Below are 20970 nucleotides of genomic sequence, written 5' to 3'. Positions count from 1 at the left end.
ACTCAGACACAAGCTTCCTCTCACTGAGATGGGCATTTAGTCCTGAACATGCGTACGCTGAGGAAGCGAGGAAGAGAGCAGGGGGAACTTAACAATTAGCGTTCATAATGAGATCAGGGTTATCAGACGACTCGCTGGTCACGATGATGAAAAGAACACTAATTCAGTTTGTCTCTTCCTTTCTTCCGTTGGCCCTGGTTACTTGCTAAGGGATGGAGAGAAAGAGAGGGGAAGGGTGGGGGAAATGTCCATATTATGAATAACTCCTATCAGACATGTGCTAAATTATCGCGGCAAAGTAATTTCATTGCTTGCATTAGTTACAATAACTGCAGGCTAAAAATGAGCACAAACCACGATGGCAATCTCATTCTCGCCTATCTGCAGATCTTGGACGTGTTCTTTCCAGTTTTAGTCTTCTGCATCCTGTTTATGCTCCTTTTCTTTCTTTGGATATAAATACCAAACAGGCCGGTCTGCTGCACCTCAGTTGGAGCTAAATGAGTGTAAACAGCCTGACTGGGCCTGAGACGGATGAGTGGCATCGCAAAGGGAGGAGGGGGAGAGATGGATAGAGACACAGACAGAGGAGGAGAAGACAGGAGAAGGGAAGTCCACACACACCTCTCTATAGAGTTGCTCGTGAAAACTTCTTCAGCCCTGCCATCTGCTAGCTAAAGAAAGCTGACACATAGGAGAACACCGGCAGTAATCAGTAGCACCCATGCAAACACACACACACACACACACACACACACACACACACACACACGTATAGGGATTTATTGTTTACTGTTACAATTTCTTGAAATCCTGAAGTAGAGGATATCAGCTGGGTGTTTCTTGTTTCACGGAGTTTTGTCGCCATGCCCGGGACCTACAATCCCATTCTCATCGATGCCCCTCATCAATGAAGTCCAATCATTAAGACTGATTAGAAGACATCTCACTGTGAAAGGACCCCCGCACAAGCCATCTATCACCAACGCACACAGCCACTCACTCACACACACATGCATGGAGACGCAAGCACACACCAACACAAACATACGCACACAGGGGCGTCATCCATCACCCCCCGTGGCTGGTCTATCTGAGGTCTCAGTGATTAGTTGTCCTGCCCGGCTGAATTATGATGTTAATAAGTCACCATTAGTTCCCCTGTCCTCACCCACTTCACACATGTAAGTAAGAGTGTGCGCACACACACAACATGCCACTTTCATATTGCATGGAGAAGCAATAGAGTGAGTCTAAAACAGAAAAATAAACGATTGCATGCTGTGTTTTCATCATCATCTGTGCAAAGATCTTTTGAATACTAACTAAGCCTAATTTTAGCAACAGCATTTAAATAAATGTCATCATCCTGTAGTAATATTTTATATCCACACAGACCTTTTCCACAGAACACATTTTTGCCAAACCAGGGGAAACACAGGTGCTGCTGATAACGTTTTTTACTATACTAATATATTTATATATATGATTTCTTATACAACCTGCATGCACAGAAGCTGCACTGTTATTACACATTAATAACACATATGGTTTTCCTTATATGACAATCAAATTTGCATATGTGCTTAGGTACATATGCAGAGGTTATCAGTATGCTAGCGATGCACCAATTGATCAGCAAGTGGCTGGAATCAGTTGGTTTTCAGCTGTGACTGGTAACCAGTCGATGAGCCTCAGATGAATCTGTTTCTGTGCTGATCTGTCACAGCTTACATTCATCTGGCCACAAATGTAACTATCCCAGGATGCAGGATCAATCAGAGTGATAGTTTAGCATTTTAGCAATATACCCTAGAAACGCAGAGGTCAATATAAATGCAGAATATTGATTTGCGCAGGATATTCCTTCCCTGAAACCAAATGTAACATGCAATGGCATGTGACTGTGTATACAATAATATAATACAGCCTCAAATAAATTTCCACAATCAGTGCTGAAAGGAATCTGCAGGTTTTAGGGCAACTTATGCTCCCATCCGTACAATGCATTTTTCAGGGACGACCTTGCATATGTCAGCAAGATAATGCTCGACCACAAACTGCATCTAACAGTGTTAGCTTTGCAGCAGAAGAGTGAGGGTACTGAACTGTACTTTTTAATATGGGTTTATGTGATTTGAATATCATTTTTTCTGGTTTAATTTACATTTTACACAGCATCCCAAATTCTTTGGAATTGAAGTTATAATATATAAAATGCTAATGTTACAGCCACTAATCTCCAGTTTGGCATTCCCCATTTCTGTTCTTCAACATTCATTCTCTCAAACACAAATATAAATATTCAGTTGAAACACCTGCTCAGCTCAATCTTCATTATTTAAGGTGCTTAAAGAAACTCAACACATGAGCTCAGTAACATCACCATTTAGTATTTTAGACATGCAACTACAGAGCCACGCACACATGTAAAGCATTTTAATGTGAAACACACTGCAATGCATCAATAGGCGCGTTTTATATGTACAAAAAAATAGCTCTGTCCAGTAACCTGGAGCATTTTTACTAGATCTGTGAGAACAACCTAGTGTATGTCTGGAAAAAATGTAAATTTAATTAAAGTTTTTAACTGTTTTAACTGTTTTTTATAGAAAACATCAAGTAAGTGATGGTGCCAGTTAAAGTTCTTAAGGTTGTTACACACAGAGCGAAAAAACAACATGAAATTCAACATTTTTTCGAATGTGAATTTGTCATAATGGATTGGATTTATATAGCGCTTTTCAAGGCACCCAAAGCGCTTTACAATGCCACTATTCATTCACACACTGGTGGAGGCAGCTACGGTTGTAGCCACAGCTGCCCTGGGGCAGACTGACAGAAGCGAGGCAGTGTAGTGTATTTACACGCACACGTTTTGTGAACGATTCATCCCCAAATAATGCACCGTGAAACTCATTCAGTTCTCAACAGAAGGCAGAAGCAGCTCCTGCAAACAGAGTTGGGACCACATCTGAGGAGGCAGAGCACTGCCAAATGCAGTGATCTGATTGGTCAGATCTGTTTATTTGCATTTGAAAATCAGAAAAATTGAACATGATGTAAAAAAAACAAATGCTGCAGATTTGTCAGTGTGAACGGCCACATTAAGATACAGAGCCATGCAGGGGACATGGGAGAAAAAAAATTAAGACGGACTTTTGCGAGATCTCGCAAAAGTTTTAGCCGCATTCTTCGGCCCGTTAGCTTCGAGCTAACGGGAGGTCGAGACCTACTACAGCCGGGAGGAACACCGCTTTCCCGGCACATCGTGCCTCGACCTCCCGGTCGGCTTCGAGCCAGCGTCCGAAGAATGCGGCTAAAACGTTTGCGCCGAGTTTGTTTTGCGAGATGAGATCCCGAGTTTGTTTTGCGAGATCTCGCAAAAGTCCGTCTTAATTTTTTTTTCTCCCATGTCCCCTGCGGGGCTCCGTATTAAGAATAGGTGAGTCCAAAAAATATTTTTAAGGCACAAAACAGTTTCCAGAAAACTGGAATAATTTCCGACTTTTTTCATTGGAAAGAAAATTGCATATTCATAATTAACCTATGAGCTTTGTTACATCTTTATTCTTCATTTGTTTCTTGTTTGTTATATTTTTGCAAATTAATCTTTAAAAATAATTAAGGAAACAAATTCACATAATATGGCAAACACACATGCAAACATCATTTTTACAGACGATTAAGTAACTTTGCTTCCTAGAATACACAGACGTCACTATAGCAACAAATAAAGGTCTGTAATTCTAAAACTGCACAAAAATGCTTGGAGTTTGAACCAAATGCAAATACTGAAACCAACTGAAAAAAATTAGGACAAAATGTTATAAAACAGAAAAATCACAAGCACCAAGGTGTGCTGGTGAGTCAACACAAGTCTTTTTGTATGAACCACTCTCTCAACAAGAACACCGTGGAGCTGTGGTGCTCATATCGAACCACAAAAACTCATCACTAGCTAAAATAGAGCTCAAAGAGGAAAGCACTCAACAACACACAGTAAGAACAGAGTTATGAGAAATAAGAAAACCAGCAAATATTAAAACGTCCAAGGACAAATAAGGCAACTATCTAAAATCGTGATAAACAACTCAGTTTGCTGTCAAAACGACCAACAGGTTACTTTGATATTACTAACAGCACGGTGCATGAAGGTGAACGAGGTGATCCATTGATAAAGATATAATATCTGCAGCCACACACAGCCTGTAACCAAATAGACTATAACACTTTATGTCTTTCCTTCTCTTCTTGTGTCAACACAATACCTCAAATATTTCACATAACAGACTTTCCCTCACAGCTACCGTGCTGGATCCATCCACACACATTTATGGTTGAAGTCTCCCATCTTGGTTTCAGCTGCACTGGTCTGACTTTGAATCAATAATTATCAAGATTATGGCGAGGATGTCCAAAACCTGCTTTGGCTTCATCCAGCGTTTGAATATCTTCTTACAGCTTGACAACATTATTGGTAACAGAGCTGTTCTCAGCTCTCTGCAAGCTTTCTTGATGTGTTTATTAGCACAGATATGAGACACATGTCATAACTATTCAAACATTTGTTCTTTGTCTGGCCCACACACTGTTTCCTCTCAGATTCTCCAGTTATTTTCTTTCCCTAAGACAATTTAAAATGTTACGTTTGTTCTTTTCAGCATTACCACCATGATTTTAGCATGAGGGTCCTTTTTCACTAACATTCACCTAAAAATATATTTTTATGTACACTAGCACTAGTTTTTGTGGACTTGGAGAAGGCATTCGACCGTGTCCCTCGGGGTGTCCTGTGGGAGGTGTTGCGGGAGTATGGGGTGTCTGGCCCATTGCTACGGGCCATTCGATCCCTATACAACCGTTGCAAGAGCTTGGTTCGCATTGCCGGCAATAAGTCGGACTTGTTCCCGGTGGGTGATGGGCTCCACCAGGGCTGCCCTTTGTCATCGGTTCTGTTCATAATTTTTATGGACAGGATTTCTAGGCGCAGCCAAGTGGCGGAGGGCTTTCGCTTTGGTGGCCTCAGGATCTCATCTCTGCTTTTTGCGGATGATGTGGTTCTGTTGGCTTCATCGGGTGAGGGCCTCCAGCTCGCACTGGAGCGGTTCGCAGCCGACTGTGAAGCAGCGGGAATGAGGATCAGCACCTCCAAATCTGAGGCCATGGTTCTCAGCCGGAAAAGGGTGGAGTGCCCACTCCAGGTCGGGGATGAGTTCCTGCCCCAAGTGGAGGAGTTCAAGTATCTCGGGGTCTTGTTCGCGAGTGATGGGAGAAGGGAGCCGGAGATCGACAGACGGATTGGGGCTGCAGCTGCAGTAATGCAGACGCTGCACCGGTCCGTCGTGGTGAAGAGGGAGCTGAGTGTAAAAGCGAAGCTCTCAATTTACCGGTCGATCTACGCCCCTACCCTCACCTATGGCCACGAGCTGTGGGTAGTGACCGAAAGGACGAGATCGCGGATACAAGCGGCAGAAATGAGCTCCCTCTGAAGGGTGGCTGGCCTCTCCCTTAGAGATAGGGTGAGAAGTTCGGCCATCCGGGAGGGGCTCAGAGTAGAGCCGCTGCTGCTCCACATCGAAAGGAGCCAGCTGAGGTGGTTCGGGCATCTGACAAGGATGCCCCCTGGACGCCTCCTGGGTGAGGTGTTCCGGGCATGTCCCACCGGGAGGAGGCCCCGCGGCAGACCCAGGACACGCTGGAGAGATTATATCTCTCGGCTGGCCTGGGAACGCCTTGGTGTTCCCCCGGATAAGCTGGAGGAGGTGGCTGGGGAGAGGGAGGTCTGGGCCTCTTTGCTTAGGCTGCTGCCCCCGCGACCCGGCCTCGGATAAAGCGGATGAAGATGGATGGATGGATGTACACTAGCAAAGAAGGAACTCAGGTTACACTCTTCCTCTCATTGCTAATTTTATGTATGTTTTAATATGCAAAATTAGCTTTGCTGCTATCAGTATTGCTTTTCCATCGATTTCAACCCCACAAAATACATTTCATGAACTATAACCGCAGGCATAACGATGCAGGTTTCATTACACAAAGACTAACCTGCATGCATCTTGTAACCATGCATTCTTACTATGGAAAACTGACACCATGCACACGCTCAAGCAGACACGTGTGTCCAAATCAATGGGATTTCAATCAGACATTATTCTCCTCAGTATGAACATACCAATATTGGAGAGGGGATGAGAAAAGCAGGAGTAGACAGATAAACCCATTAGGCCCTGTAAAATATGGAGATATGGCTTATGACTTAGAACTGAGTCATTGATTAGGATCAGTCGATAGTTATACGCATCACTGTTGTTTTATGAGGTGTCGTACTATTTTAATATAGCCCTAGAGAAAATCTATGGGTAAGAGTAAACTATTGATCAGCAAATAAGGCTGCAGGGATCAATAAAATGTGCACCAGTGAAATGTTCAGAAAAATGTACATCATCAAAATAGATCAAGAGCTAATCCTCATACACCCCATTCAATTTGATTTAACTCATAATCACCTAGCTGTAGGTGTGAGTCCTCTTTGAGCTTTTCTGAGTCGTAAACATATTCAGGAGCTGATCCTGTTTTATTTCTACTCCTAATATTTGCTGTTTCCTTTTAGGGAGCAATACAAAAATAGCTGAGCTGCAGTACCTGTCACATGTAGTATTCTCCGTCTCTTTTTGTTCCAAGTCACAGTGTTTCAAATTTGTCCTCTATTGCATAAAAGTAGTGCATCATTCAAGTGTTTCTAATTACGTCAATATTCAAATCCTCAAAGCATCTAAACTTTTCTTTCAGGTTTTTGTTGACGAGTACAGACGTCCTTTTTGAGCAGATTGCTGGGATAACACTCTATGATTCAATCGCCATCAACAAACACTATTTGAATTAATTGAAACATATTGCTTTTTATGTGACGATTCAAAATCAGCTCTTTTATTTCTGTTAATACCCAAGGGTCATGCCATAGCAAAGCAATGCCTGAGAAATATTACAGACAATATGTCCTCGTGGTGTTTGTAGGAAGCAAATTCCAGGCAGGGCTTTGGAGGCCATCTGCTCTTGTGTCTCAACATAATGGCTGGCTTATGAAAGCTGCATCCCCAAATTTGGCTCCATGTATACGCAGCAGACAATGGGTCGCTTGCCATTTGAATCAGAACAAGTCCAGAAAGATCAGATCATTTCCAACATGCACAGTTATTGGAAATGTTCTGAAGAGGTTCTTCAAACAGCATACTGGTGAAATCTATCAGTGCATCTAATTCCTTAAATGCTTATCCAATTTAGGGTCACAGGGAGCGGTTGGAGCTCACACCAGCTGTCACGGAGCAAGAGATGGGGTACACGCTGGAGAGATCGACAGCCTATCACTAAGATGGCTCGTTTAGAATCACCGATTACCCTCGCATGCATGTCCTTGAACTGTGGGGGGAACCCGCACGGGCAAAAGGATGACATGCAAACTCTGCACAGAAAGGCCTCAGCTGGTAGATTCAAACCCACATCCTTCTCACCGTGATGCCACATTGCTAACCACTACACCACTGCGCTGTGTTGATAACAATCTATTACCTAACAAAAATAGCAACCAGGATTTATCGTTCCACTCAACACTCAGCAGCGCTGCGATATCTGCATATGTGCTTCGTTTCTCTCATCTGACATTACATAAGCCCGTCTTTTTCTTTTTTCCTGTCCCTGCGCCTCTCTCTTACACTTTCTCTCCTTCACGGGGAGGTTTCAACTCAACGTAGCGTGAATATGTTTGGATTTCAGCAAGGTGCTGAAATCTCACCAAAGCTGTGAAGCCTGGGTGAAATGGGATTGTCATTTTAAAAAAGCTGGGATCACATTATTATGCTTTGATACAGCATTGGTAAGTTCAGCTGACATAGTCATGCACAGAGAGAAAACACACACACAGAAGCAAATTGTGCTGAAGTGTGAGAAGATAAGCATGATGCAGCTTCAGTTTCTCTCTGGTAACAGAATTAGCCGAGGTTAATGTCTATACCGCCGTTTAGGAAGAAAATGGAGAGTGCTGTGCATGTGTAGAGGAGCTTGGCAGGGCTGACCATTTTCTCCTCTTCTGTAACTTCATTAAAGGAATATAAAAAGGCAGGCCATTAGGGCAAACGCATTCACCGGCCTCTTATTGAGAGATGCTTTTAGAACAATCTAATTCACCACAAATTGTGCGGCTCTCCAACAACACACGCACACTTCTCTAATCTTCCAAATATGACTGTAGCTTTGTGAGCTCAGCGAGTGCTGTAGGAGGTGGAAATGGGTGGCACCGCTTTTCCACGGTGATGAAGTGGCATCTCAAACATGGCTGCCTGCCCGCGCTGCCTGTTTATTAAACAGTTCGGGGAGAGGCTGAGAGAGCAAGAGACCAACGGGGAGAGCAAAAGCAGACGAATTTGAACTTTACACCCATATTTCCTTTCTCCGCCTCCCCTTTAACAGCCTCCGTGTTCTAGCCTCTCTCTTCGCCGTGTGTGCTTCTCTCCGCCGTATGAGTTATTAGAGATGAGAGGAGTCATACACTGTGTGTGGTTATTAGTATTGATCTGAGAGCCGTTCAGCAACCGTTTCCTGCTGATATTTTTGGAGTTTGCCTTCCCTCCTATTCTTACTTTATATCAGTTAATAGTCTCATCCATCGTAGCTCACTACCTCTATACTGACTTTTTAACATTTTGTCTGCTGTATCTGTTTGATTTACTGGTTACTGTGGTTACTGTGTGTTAACGCTGGCTCACACATACACAGCTAACTGACCGTGGAAACAATAAATTTACACTAACTGTAAGTGCACAGCTGTGTATTTTTGTCATGGTCCCCGTGCCTACCCAGCCGGCCTCACAAGGCTACACTTGTGTTTTTGCTTTCTCTGGCTGTGTCCCAATTCAGCGTCTGCAACCTTAAAGGCCGCATTTTAAGGCCGATTACGTCACAGCGACGCGACGAAGGCTGTCCCAATTCGAAGGCTGCTCGAAATGCGGCCCTCAAATGCGTCCTTCATTTCCCTGAATTTTAAGGACGTGGCGGTGTAGACTTCGTGGCCCAACATATCCCAGAATGCATAGCGCGGCGGTGGGTGTGGATAGTTTTGCTGAAAAAAAACGGCAGATGAGGGGCGCTGGAAGAGTAAACTTTAAGTAAGTACTGAATATTATGTCACTTATTTATGTGCAAATGTTTAATAACGAAGAACATTAAAACATTACTGTTGGCCACATGTCGGCAAAGTCATGTGACATTAGTGACGTTTGTACTAACTTGGTTTTAAAGCCTTTAGTTTAAAATATACGCCGTTCAATAGCTGAGCTTAATCAGAGAATGATCAAAGCTCATGTAGAAACAAACAAATGAACAAAAGATTTTCTCCTTCATCTCTGTCAAACAAAGCTGTATGAAACGTTTCCAGCTGTTAGTATCATGGTTGCTAGGCAGCCTGGGCAGCACAACGGGGGCTAGACCTTGTATGGGACATACTTACAGGCTTGTATGGGACATACAAGCCTCGCACTTCCGGCCATAGCGGTCTTTAAGTACGCGGCCTTTGTGGACCGTTAAGGCTGCAGACCCTGAATTGGGATACAGCCTCTCTCTCTCTCCCCTACCTCTCTGCCTGGGCGGAGCTCACTGCTGGCCCCGCCCTTGGCTCACACACCTGTTGGCGATCAGCTGATTTCCCGACTACTATTCGAGGCTGGGCCACAGATCTTCTCATGGCTGGATGATTGTGCTGCTAACGTTAGTCTCTCTTCCCAGCTCCTGTGGTCTTGTACCTTTATGCCCTACCTTCGTGACTTGTGAGTGATTTTTCCCTTTCTTGTTCCAGTTTACCTTCCCGGACCTCCCAGCTGTACGAACGTGTGTGAGTTGGATGTGAGGACGTGAGCGAGCGTGAGAGAGAGAACCTTCCCTCCTGGATTTTTCCCCATCACTGTATATATTATCGCACTGGCGTGTAAATAAACGCTGCTCTGAGACGTCAACCTGTTCTGCGCTTTCAGATTGTGACAATTTTATTGACCACACTTCATTTATGCAGTTTGTTGAACATGCAGTGACGCACGCTCACAAGCTCTGTCACACACACACACACACACACACATGCTCAGAAACACACATACATCGATTAATAAAACTATTACTGCTTACCACTGAGTCCTTGATTCTTCTCAGTGGTGCGTGTAATGCTGCCTGGTTTCATTTGCCTGCACATGTAAGAGGCATCCAAAGCCACACTAGCGCAACGTACGTGTGCAATATGAAAATCAGTGGTGTGTTGCTTTATTATTAATATTATTGATGTATTAAGATAAATGTTATTAACTCGGATTGATATTTTTCATTGTGTTTGTTTCTTATAATATATGCAGATACACACAAAGACACACAAATAAACAAATAACTGAGCATAGATTAAAAGGACTTTTTCACTCAATTTGAACACTCAAAGTACTTTCTTACATGCCTCATTCAACCATACAAGTGCTTTTTTCCTGAGCCTAAGCACTCATAGCCTTACGTTCTCATAGATCGAACCACCAACCTTCCAGTTAACAGACAACCCACTTTGAAGTTTGAAGTGATATGTTTTTATTGATTAGCATTCAAATATCTCAGTGAAGACAGAACAAAGATTTACCACAAAGCAAGAAAGCATGAGACAAGGCTAATCAAAAGGTATTGGCTGAAGCATTTGCTTATTACGCCAACCCTTTTAACAAAAGATCTTTTAGCATGCAGCTCCTGTACACAGGGCTCGAAGCAAATAATAAAATTCAATTCAATTCAATTTTATTTATATAGCGCCAAATCACAACAAATGTCGCCTCAAGGCGCTTCATAGATACAGAGAAAAGCCCAACAATCATATGACCCCCTATGAGCAGCACTTTGGCGACAGTGGGAAGGAAAAACTCCCTTTTAACAGGAAGAAACCTCCAGCAGAACCAGGCTCAGAGAGGGGCGGGGCCATCTGCTGCGACCGGTTGGGGTGAGAGAAGGCAAACAAAGCAAAAACAAAACAAACAAACAAGAAAAAAACAAAAAAACAAAAAACTTTCCACCTTAGTAAGTAACTACATCAAAGCAAAAGAATCAAGAGGTTTTTTTGTTTTTTGTTTTTGTTTTTTTTTGCTCTTTTCATTCTTGATATATATATTTTTCTAATACTCTATTTTTAAAAATATTTTTAAACAAGGAAAATGAACTACACCTTTTTAAATCACTGTCATAACTATTCCACAGGTTAACTCCTCTAACAGAAACACATCTCTGCTTTATATTTGTCCTTATCTTGTTTTTTTTAAAGAAAACAAAAACTTTACCCCCTGAGACATAACCACCCAAACCAGCGAACATCCAGCCTTTTTGAAACATAGGGTCACTGCATCGTTGGCTGGCTGACAGCTTATTGGGAAAAAGTCGAGTAAACCTCACCAAATTCTAACTCTACCCTCAATCTTTAGCTATAACCTTAACTCCAGCCCCCAACCCACTAGATAATTAGCTTTAGCGTTTTTAGTGCTATTGGCATGTCCGTCCTCTGTGACCATGTCTATTAGTCTTGGCTAATAGAGCAGCCATCAGTAATGAAGACACTCTATATAGTTCCTAATGACTTGTTGGAGAGATGTAAACAAGGTCAAAGTAAAATCCAAACAGCTAATCACAATGAGAAGTTAATGAAAGACGACCAAAACCGTGTAAAACAGTAACTCAGCTCAGAGTAACAGCAATAAACGAAAGGAGCAAAAGGTATTTTCTTGGGGGAAATCATTCTGCCGTGCACGGTTATTTACAGTTCAACCTGACCTGTCCTCTGCTGTCTGTGAATCTCTCCCAAGCTTTGTGCTACTTAGGAAGACCATGAGGACAGTTTTCTAAAAAGAACAACTTATAAATGGAGGCCATCTTCTGAGGGGGAAACAAGGGCAGTTGATACAAGCAGGGAACTGATTTTCTTTTCATGCAACATACAATACAAATAAAGCAAAAGGTTTCAAGTAGCCTATATATGGCACTGATTACATTTTTTGAAATTGTGCTCTCAGTGCTTACAGTTGTTTACCCAAAGCACAAAAACTCAAATAGTTAAAAAGATGATTTCATACAAATTGAAATAAAAGAAAACATTTCTGTAACAAAAAGACCGATGTTGCTGACTAATGTGATACTAATTAAATTTCAAACATATGTTTTTGAAAAGGCAGTGGGGTGGTGTTTAACACTGTTACCTCACAGCAAGACGCTTCTGTGTTCTGGTCACATGTATATAAAATCAAGCACCAGGCATGCCGAGCGTTTCTGCAAACATTTGTGAAACAACGGGTCGCTCTCAGGAGTTCAGGGAATTCTAGTGAAGTACCGTGATAGGATGCCACCTGTGCACCTTAGTACTAAATATTCCACAGTCAGCTTTTAGTGGTATTACAACAAAATGCACTAGTCTAGGTTTGGCAGTTGCCAGAAGAACAGCACTTGTTTGACTGCATTGTGCCAACTGTTAAGTTTACTAGAAGGCAGATTATGGTGTGGGATTTTTTCAAGAGTTGGGCTCGGACCCTGAGTTCCAGTGAAAGGAATTCTTAATGCTTACTATTAAGACATTTTGACAGTTTCATGCTCCCAGTTTTGTGGGAATAGTTTGAGGTTGCCTCCTTCCTGTTCTAAAAAGACTGTGAACCAGTGGACAGAGCAAGGTCCACAAAGGCATGGATGAGGACGTTAAGTGTGGAGGAACTTGACTGGTCCCCACAGAGTCAGAACATATTTGGGATGAATTAAAGTGGAGACTGTTAGCCAGGCTTTCTCATGCAACATCAGTGTGTGACCTCACAAACGCACTTCTGATTAGAAATTGCCATAAACACAATCACTTGTGGAGCCTTCCCAGATTAAACTCTGTGGACTAAGAATGGAGTTCATATGTGTGTGAAGGCAAATAAACAAATAGTTTTGGCAATATTATGTTCCATATGGCTTATATTACACCAAATTTTGGAATTTGAATTCTAATTTCTATATGAGCCACATGCCACCAGGTTGCACAGCAGACTCTCCAGGAGTTCAGTGATGCCCTGGATGGACCAGATTGGTGATCTCATCTGGAGTTTTCCTTTTTTTGACCAGTGAAGCAACAATGAAATCAGAATTTCAAAATAAAACAGGAAATTAAACAAGTAATCCCAATTAACTGAATTCAGAAGGAGCAGCCAAAAAAAATAAAGCTCATGTAAACACGATCACTCACTCTCTCTCTCTCTCACACACACACACACACACACACACACACACACACCTTGTAGTCAGATGGCCCATTAGCATGAATAGAAATATACAGAGGCACAAGTACCCAGTTATCAGGCTCTAACTGGCTTCTATATTTAGAAAATGGAAAACGAGAGCTGCAACAAGGAATTTAATATTTCTGTGACTTTTTTTCTGTATCTGTTTAAAAAAAAAAAAAAACTTTATGCTTCATCATTAATGGCACATCTGCATGAGAGATTTTTTTTTTTTTTTACAAATGCAGAATATTAGGTTACATATCGTTCTCTCGTTTGTACTTGTTCTCTTTCTCTCGAACTCGTCACCCCCTCTCCCGTCCTCTGTGTGAATGTGAACGATATTCAGTTGCGCGTTAATCCACCCTGGATATTAATTACAGTCTCCATTAACATTTAATAAATACTTCCCAGGTGGGCTTGCTGCTGAGTGAGCTGAGAGTCTTATCAAATATTAGGCCTTTAATTGGCCTTTCACTCCAATGAATGGCTTTTTAATTAGCGTGCAGTTATCATTCCTCCACCAACCACAGGGCCAGGCTGATCAGCACACTCAGATGTCCCAGTTTTGCTGACTGAGGGCATCTTAATGACCTGAGGTAGGCCACCCATTGCATAATATACCATTTATGTGGCCGAGTGAGGAATAGTGCAGTGTGTGGGTTGCAGGCCACAGCCAGACACTAAGTGGTTGTCTGGTTATAGGATAGAAATCTACAGGGACAGAAGGGGTATAGCTTCAGTTTTTCAGTAAGACAGAGGTATGTGAGGATGTGGGTGCAGCCAGTAGCACACACAGGAACCACATGTAGAACCTGTAATGCAGCACAGAGTAAATGTGCTCAATGAAACATCTTAAAACATTGAATAATTGCAGCGAGTCTGTGCATCTACGTTTTTATGACCACAGCTTGTATGGAGAGTTTCAGTTTCTAGACTTTTTAAGCAGAAAAAGGGAGGAAGCAGGAAAACAAGGTGGGCTGAGATTCAGCAGTGAGGCAAGCAAACAGACAGTCTGTCTGACTTGCATGAATTCGCAATGTGGAATGAAACTTGGGTGAACATATGGAGAACAAAAACAGTGTAAAAGATGGATGCAGCTTCAGGATGTGCACGCCTTAATCCTGCATTCTGTTTAATGGCCACTGGGAGGGGCGGGGCCTGCTCTGTGACCTCAGTAAACACTGCGCTGATGACGTTATGGGCTCGATCACTAGCTTCAGGTCATATTGAATCGAACATTAAGTCAATTTTATAAATTATGAGTGTTCTACTCAGACAGAAGGATTATCCTTGAAATGCTCATTGGCTAATGAGTGGTAATTGATAAGTAATTAATTAGTGAGAGTCCGCTTTCACAGTCAGCTCCGCCTCATATCCAGTTTTAACCCCATAAAGACGACATTTGACAACCTCCCCTGCACCCTTAATGTTGAGTTTTGACTCCTCAGTATGTCAGAAGACGGGACTGGTTAGGTTCTGGGTTTTTCCAGGGGTAAGCTGGGTAAGCTGTATATGCAGAGATTACCCTCACTGTTACCTGATGCACAGTCAATCATTTTGACTGCACGCACACACACATACATATACTGATACTGATAAGCACTCACTGACGCATCACCCTCCCTATCCAACGCCACCTCCAACGCTTACCTCCCCCATGATGTGGACATCGGGTCAGCTGGAGGCGCAGTCGAAGATTGCAGCGGTCCCAGATCAGATGTGCACACTGGAACTCTTTCCCATGTTGCTGTCTGTGTTTATTGTGTTATGGTGTGTTGATACCTGTGCATTCCTGTATTATCCTTCTGTGTTACACATTTCGATGTTTTTTTCCTCGCTACCTGGCCTGACCTGTCTCCCCAATGTGATGTTTGTATCGTATGTACGGTCTGCAAGGTCTGTCATCTCGGTTGTGGGCAAAAGACCTGCAACTGACAAATAAAGGCCATCTCATCATCATCTCATCTCATTTTGTTCTCGAAGCAGGACTGAAATATGACAGAAATCACTCAGTTTATTAAAGGAAAACTAGGGTTACGCCTATTAGGCATTCAAGGGGAAAAGAGTTAGCGGATCAAGATGACTTGGTGAAAAATGTCTGTGATTTCATATCTTAATTTCACTAACAAGTAGGTGACGTCATGTTGGTATGTCCATCTTTTATACTAGGGGAGAATCATCACTTAATTTTCTCATTTTGAATTTTGAATTAAGTCATTCATATATTCATTAGCTTTCTTAACACTAGGTTGTACACACACATATATATTAGGCAGCACGGTGGCACGGTGGTTAGCACTGTTGCCGCACAGCAAGAAGGTCCTGAGTTCAATTCCAACATCAGGTCTTTCTGTGTGGAGTTTGCATGTTCTCCCCGTGTTTGCGTGGGTTCCCTCCGGGTACTCCGGCTTCCTCCCACCGTCCAAAGACATGCAGCTTGTGGGGATAGGTTAATTGGATAAACCCCGCCTCTCGCCCTATGACAGCTGGGATAGGCTCCAGCGCCCCCCGCAACCCTGAAAAGGAAAAGCGGAAGCGAATGGATGGATGGGAACACTAGGTTGTAATGGGCGTAATGGGAGTCGTGGTGCATATAACATAACATTCGCTTACAGATCCTAGCAGAAGAGACATGTTTGGCATGTTGTTCCCATGTTGACATTTAACTGTCCTATGCAATTATGTCTAATGCAAGACCTCCAAATCCAAGATCAACTTCATTATTTACCTCATAAAGTATTTGAACTCATCACAAAATTCTAGCAAATAATTATTTGGTCAGTAAGTTGTCAGTTGTTGCAGGGAAGTAAACATAGACGCATATTCCATCCATCCATCTTCTTCCGCTTTATCCGGGGCCGGGTCGCGGGGGCAGCAGCCTAAGCAGCCTAGAAGCATATTTGAGTAGTTATATGTCACACCTCTTTTATGTTTTAATTCTTCATCCTGTTAAAGGTTCTGAAGTCGAGACGTTTTGCAGTTGAATCAGTTAAGATACTTCCTCCCTCTGGGGATGCTGGGTGTGATGCAACACACACGTATGAATCACTGGCATATCTACCAAAAAATGATTATACACACACACGCAGGCGCAAATACACATATTCACACCAGTGTGGAGTGGAAACACAGCAGGAGAGAGTGACGGCTGTCACAGGCACTTAAAATCACAGAGACATAGACGCCACCTCACAGCTCTGCACAAACACACAAACACACGGGCAAAACACTCAAGTCATTAGTTTGTGTTCTGTTTCCTGGAGTTTAATTAGCCGACGTAGCTCAGGGTGATGTGGAGAAAAACATAAGAGGGAAACATTATATCCAGTGTAGGGTTTTTACCCGGTCATTGATTTTGCTGTTTTCCCAACACTTACGCTGTTATTTGAAAGTGCGTATAGAAGCAGCATTGATGGTTGGAGGCTGACTGAAAAGAATGAAAGCCATTTGGCTCAGTCATATCATTTTCCTAATGAAAGCACCAGCGTTGAATTTAATTCTGTCTCAATCAGCGCCAGTATTGATCAGATCAGTGAAGTTCCAAAGATTCTTTCAGTTGATGATGAGCACAGAGGATCATTTAAGCCTTCAAAACTATCGGTCTTCACTCGATGGAACAAGGGGAAAACAGCTCAATAACAAGCCCTTTGTACTGTACGGATTTCCTTTTTCTTTTGCCTCCAAATGCTTTTTATCTGTGCTTCATTCACAAATAAAACGAATACTTCTTTCAGTGTTTTCACTGGAGCCTGAAAAACATCAATAGTTCAATAAATATGTATATGAAAATGGAGAAAGGGAGGGGTGTGTGTGTGCCTGCCTGCAGTAACTAGTGTGTAAGTGCAAAAACAGAATCTTATTAGTTCTAGTTTTCTGTATTATATCATTAATCATAAAGAAACTAAACAGCATGCAGGCAAGTTTGGCTCAAGAAAAACACACACACACAAATTTATGTTCACACTTTCAAAGCAATCAGCAGAAATAGCATCAAAGTTTATCATGATTCTAATATCATCAGACTTTAAACATAAGGGTACAGACAGGTAGCAATTTTTTCCAAATATGGTGATTATGTAAAACCCTGGAACCTCATTCTCACACATTAACAACATGTAATACAGATTTATGTGGCGTAATTAGCAGTGAACATGCTAAGGAATCAAAGGGATGAGCCATATGTTTTTCTGTTGCCTCAAATATCTCATTAAAAAGACTGTATACTTGCCAGCAAGCCTAAAATACTTCAGTGTTTAGTCCCAGCATTTAATGTTTACTCAGTGTTCCAGTCAATGATGGTTAAACAAAGTCAGGCATCAAGTCTTCTCACAGTCTCTCTGATTCTTACTCTGGTCACTGAGTTTAGGACAGACCAAACTCCAAAGCCAGCAGGATGTGGGTTTCTTATATCTTTTGGGAGCTCCAGAAACCTGGCTCGCCCTCTTTTGCCAGAGGGACTTTGTGTCGTCTCATGGCCCAAAACAAAGAGTCTTAGGGATTGAGGGAAGCCTGAGCTTTATGGCTCAAATCACACAAAAGCTATGCTTAAATTATGAGCTGAGTGCATCACCCAGCTAAAAGCGTTTTGATACTTTAGAATGATAAGAGCTCCCTCTAGAGGTCGGCTCACACTGCAGTAGAGCCACAACAAAGCAAAATGTTCCCTCTCCTCTTTCACTTTGTGCCTTTGTCTTTACTGTAATGAGGCAGATTACCTTATCCGCAGACTTCGCTTAATGAATCCTGCAAACAAGCTCTCGACAAGTCGCTGACTTCACTGAACTACAGCAAATATTAAACGCTGACATCAGCCGACACCTGCCTCTCCGGGTGACTTTAGCTGGATGATCTCATGCGATAAGAGCTTTTTCTTTCTTTCTTTTTTCTCTTTCAGCGCAGTGACTATTTTTTGCTCCTTTGAACTCTTCAACTCTGTCCTCCTCCTTTATTTAAGCTCCCCTTTGACCTCCTTCAAAAACTCTTTCTCAGCCTCCTGCTACATCACACAAACACATACACATCCATTTCCTCCAGGAGCTCCTTCGTGGCTTTAATGCTGTCTGAAAATGTGTCTGCTGTGTCTGTCAGACTCACTGTCTTCTCCCTTCGTTATACTTAAAGGAGGGAAAATGCCTTTGTGTTTGCTGTTTTTCAGTAACTCTAAATAGGGGTGCTGAGGAGAACACACACAGGTAAATTATTTACACTTCTATCAGCCTTAATGGGTCTGTCAATTACATTACAGGCTCAATCTATAAGTCCTCTGCAAACGGTCTTCCTCCCATAATGAACAACAGCTTCATATATATTTGATCTGAGAGAATATATATGACATGATGAATGGTAATGGACGGTCATCCTGCTGTTATCCAGCATTAAACCCTTCTTCCCTCTAAAAGTAGACATGATAACATCTCAGATAGGGTTACCTAACAGTCTGAGTTGAGCCTGTGATGCTAAATCTAGTGTCTTTGTGCTGAAAACTGAAGCTTTCCACCTACAGTTTGTGTACCCAGCTGTAAACAGCAGCTTTGCGCTGCCCTTCTTTCACTTTCTATCTCTTGCATTGCGTGTTTGCTCTGTTTGGCTGCCCTGCTGCCGTGGTCTTTCCTCCCTCACTCTGGTCTTTCATATATAATGCACGTTAAACAAACAGACATGTCAGAGCCACTCAAATATATGTCCATCCCTCCACCCTCTCTACCCCCTCCACCCCCATCCTGGGAGCGGGTGTGTATGTGTATGTCAGTGGGAAGGGATGGGGGCCTCCCTGTGCAGAGGTCCATCTGTACTATTCAATTCAATTCAATTCAATTCAATTTTATTTATATAGCGCCAAATCACAACAAAAGTCGCCTCAAGACGCTTCATAGATACAGAGAAAAACCCAACAATCATATGACCCCCTATGAGCAGCACTTTGGCGACAGTGGGAAGGAAAAACTCCCTTTTAACAGGAAGAAACCTCCAGCAGAACCAGGCTCAGGGAGGGGCGGGGCCATCTGCTGTGATTGGTTGGGGTGAGAGAAGGAAGACAGGATAAAAGACATGCTGTGGAAGAGAGACAGAGGTTAATAACAGGCTCATATCTGGCTCATATCTGAGTTATAACCAAAGAGTGCCATTTCTTTTATCAACAACTTTATCTGTGAAGGAGCTTTGTGTGCATCTTAGTGTCTAAACATAAAGCTTGTGTACTGTCAGCAAGTGTACAAAGCAGTGTTTGATCCACACAAACGCAGACCCAACTCCGTTTTGTCCCTCGTGGCTCGGAGCGCTAAAGTCTGTCAGTAAGATTGATTTCCCTCGTCACTTACTTTACATGTAAATTTAAATTTCTCTGTTAAGGCACGGAGAGGATAAGCTGCTGCGCTGGCTCCCTCTTCAATTGTATACATGCATAAATAAACACACACGCGCGCATACACACACTCATCTACAAAAATCCCAATTTTCCAGGTGCAGAGGTCTGTAGAATAGAGCCAGAGCCACTCATACAGAAACTGCATTATTCTCCATCAGCAATGTGGAGAGTTGGAGCTATTATACCATCCACCACTAGCATGCACATACAAGTGGAGTTTGCCACTTGACAGAGAGCGCGATGGGGCCTGAAAAGAACCAGGGTGTGAGTGGGATCGTGCTTGATCAGCGGCAAACTAAGCTCATTGTCATTTTCATACAGAGTATGCTCCACTTGTGCTGCAGTAATGTGATGCAAAATGAATAACTGCACACTTTGCAGGCACATTGTGCAGCATTTCAAGTTGAAAGCTCCCTGAGTGTCGGTGTATGTGTTCTCTTAGATCAGCAGATCGCTGCCTGTTAGCTTTGCTACGCTGAAGCTCAAGATTGAATATAATTCAAATTTATAACATAATAAAGTCATTAGTAGTACATAAAGGTAGATGAATTTCTCTCTAATACAGAAGCTGCACCTGAGTGGTAAGAATAAATAAGGAATAAGTGATCTGATCTACTCTTCCACCCACTGTAGGCGAAGCAAAAGCTGGTTTTATTCAGACAACCAATACACACAGTGACTCAGAGTGTATACTGTGTATGGATGAGATGGGCTCGAGAGGCTTTTCCACTCACACAAAGCAAATATCTGTCCAGGAAAAAGATATTGATTTGTCATTTCCCAGAGCTGGAGCTTTGTAAACAGGCTGAGCTGATGTGTGACTGGAGACTCCTGATAATTGTTGTCCTATAACAGTCAGCTGCCTTTTGATACATTAAACTTGGATGTACTGTAATGTAGATCATCATTCATGATACCTGGCAAGTGCACACATCCAGTAAACACACACAGGCACGCGTCCTATTTGGTATGCACGCAACAAGCCGACTCTGCTCAACCAAAAACAATCAAATATTTATTCCCATGTTTACAGCGCTCCATTTTCACAATATTACCAGCAACACATTTCTCCGTGTCGACGTGAGAGTTCGAGATTCTTGCTCTGAGGAGGCGCCCAGGTGGAGAAGCTATTTAATTTACAGTTTAGCTGCGTTGATGAATTACAGCAGCAGTGAGTGGATTTTGTTTTTCTGGCCACAGAATTTGAGCTAATTTTAAAGAAACTAAATAAACTAAACATACATATTTTGTCCTCCCCTGCTGCTTTTCATTTTTGTACTAAAGAAATTATCATTAGCT

The 20970-nt window shown here is 42.5% G+C and overlaps 1 protein-coding gene across 1 annotated transcript in view; it reads left to right on the top strand.

Moving 5' to 3' along the window:
- Window positions 1-20970, top strand: part of csad (cysteine sulfinic acid decarboxylase) — a 294077-nt gene that overhangs the window by 260815 nt on the left and 12292 nt on the right. The gene's annotated exons all lie outside the window — the stretch shown is intronic.

The sequence above is a fragment of the Neolamprologus multifasciatus genome, chromosome 20, assembly GCF_963576455.1.
Source record: "Neolamprologus multifasciatus chromosome 20, fNeoMul1.2, whole genome shotgun sequence".
Lineage (NCBI taxonomy): Eukaryota > Metazoa > Chordata > Actinopteri > Cichliformes > Cichlidae > Neolamprologus > Neolamprologus multifasciatus.
Note: the sequence above shows the minus strand (reverse complement) of the source record. Positions and strands in the feature narration are given on the sequence as shown.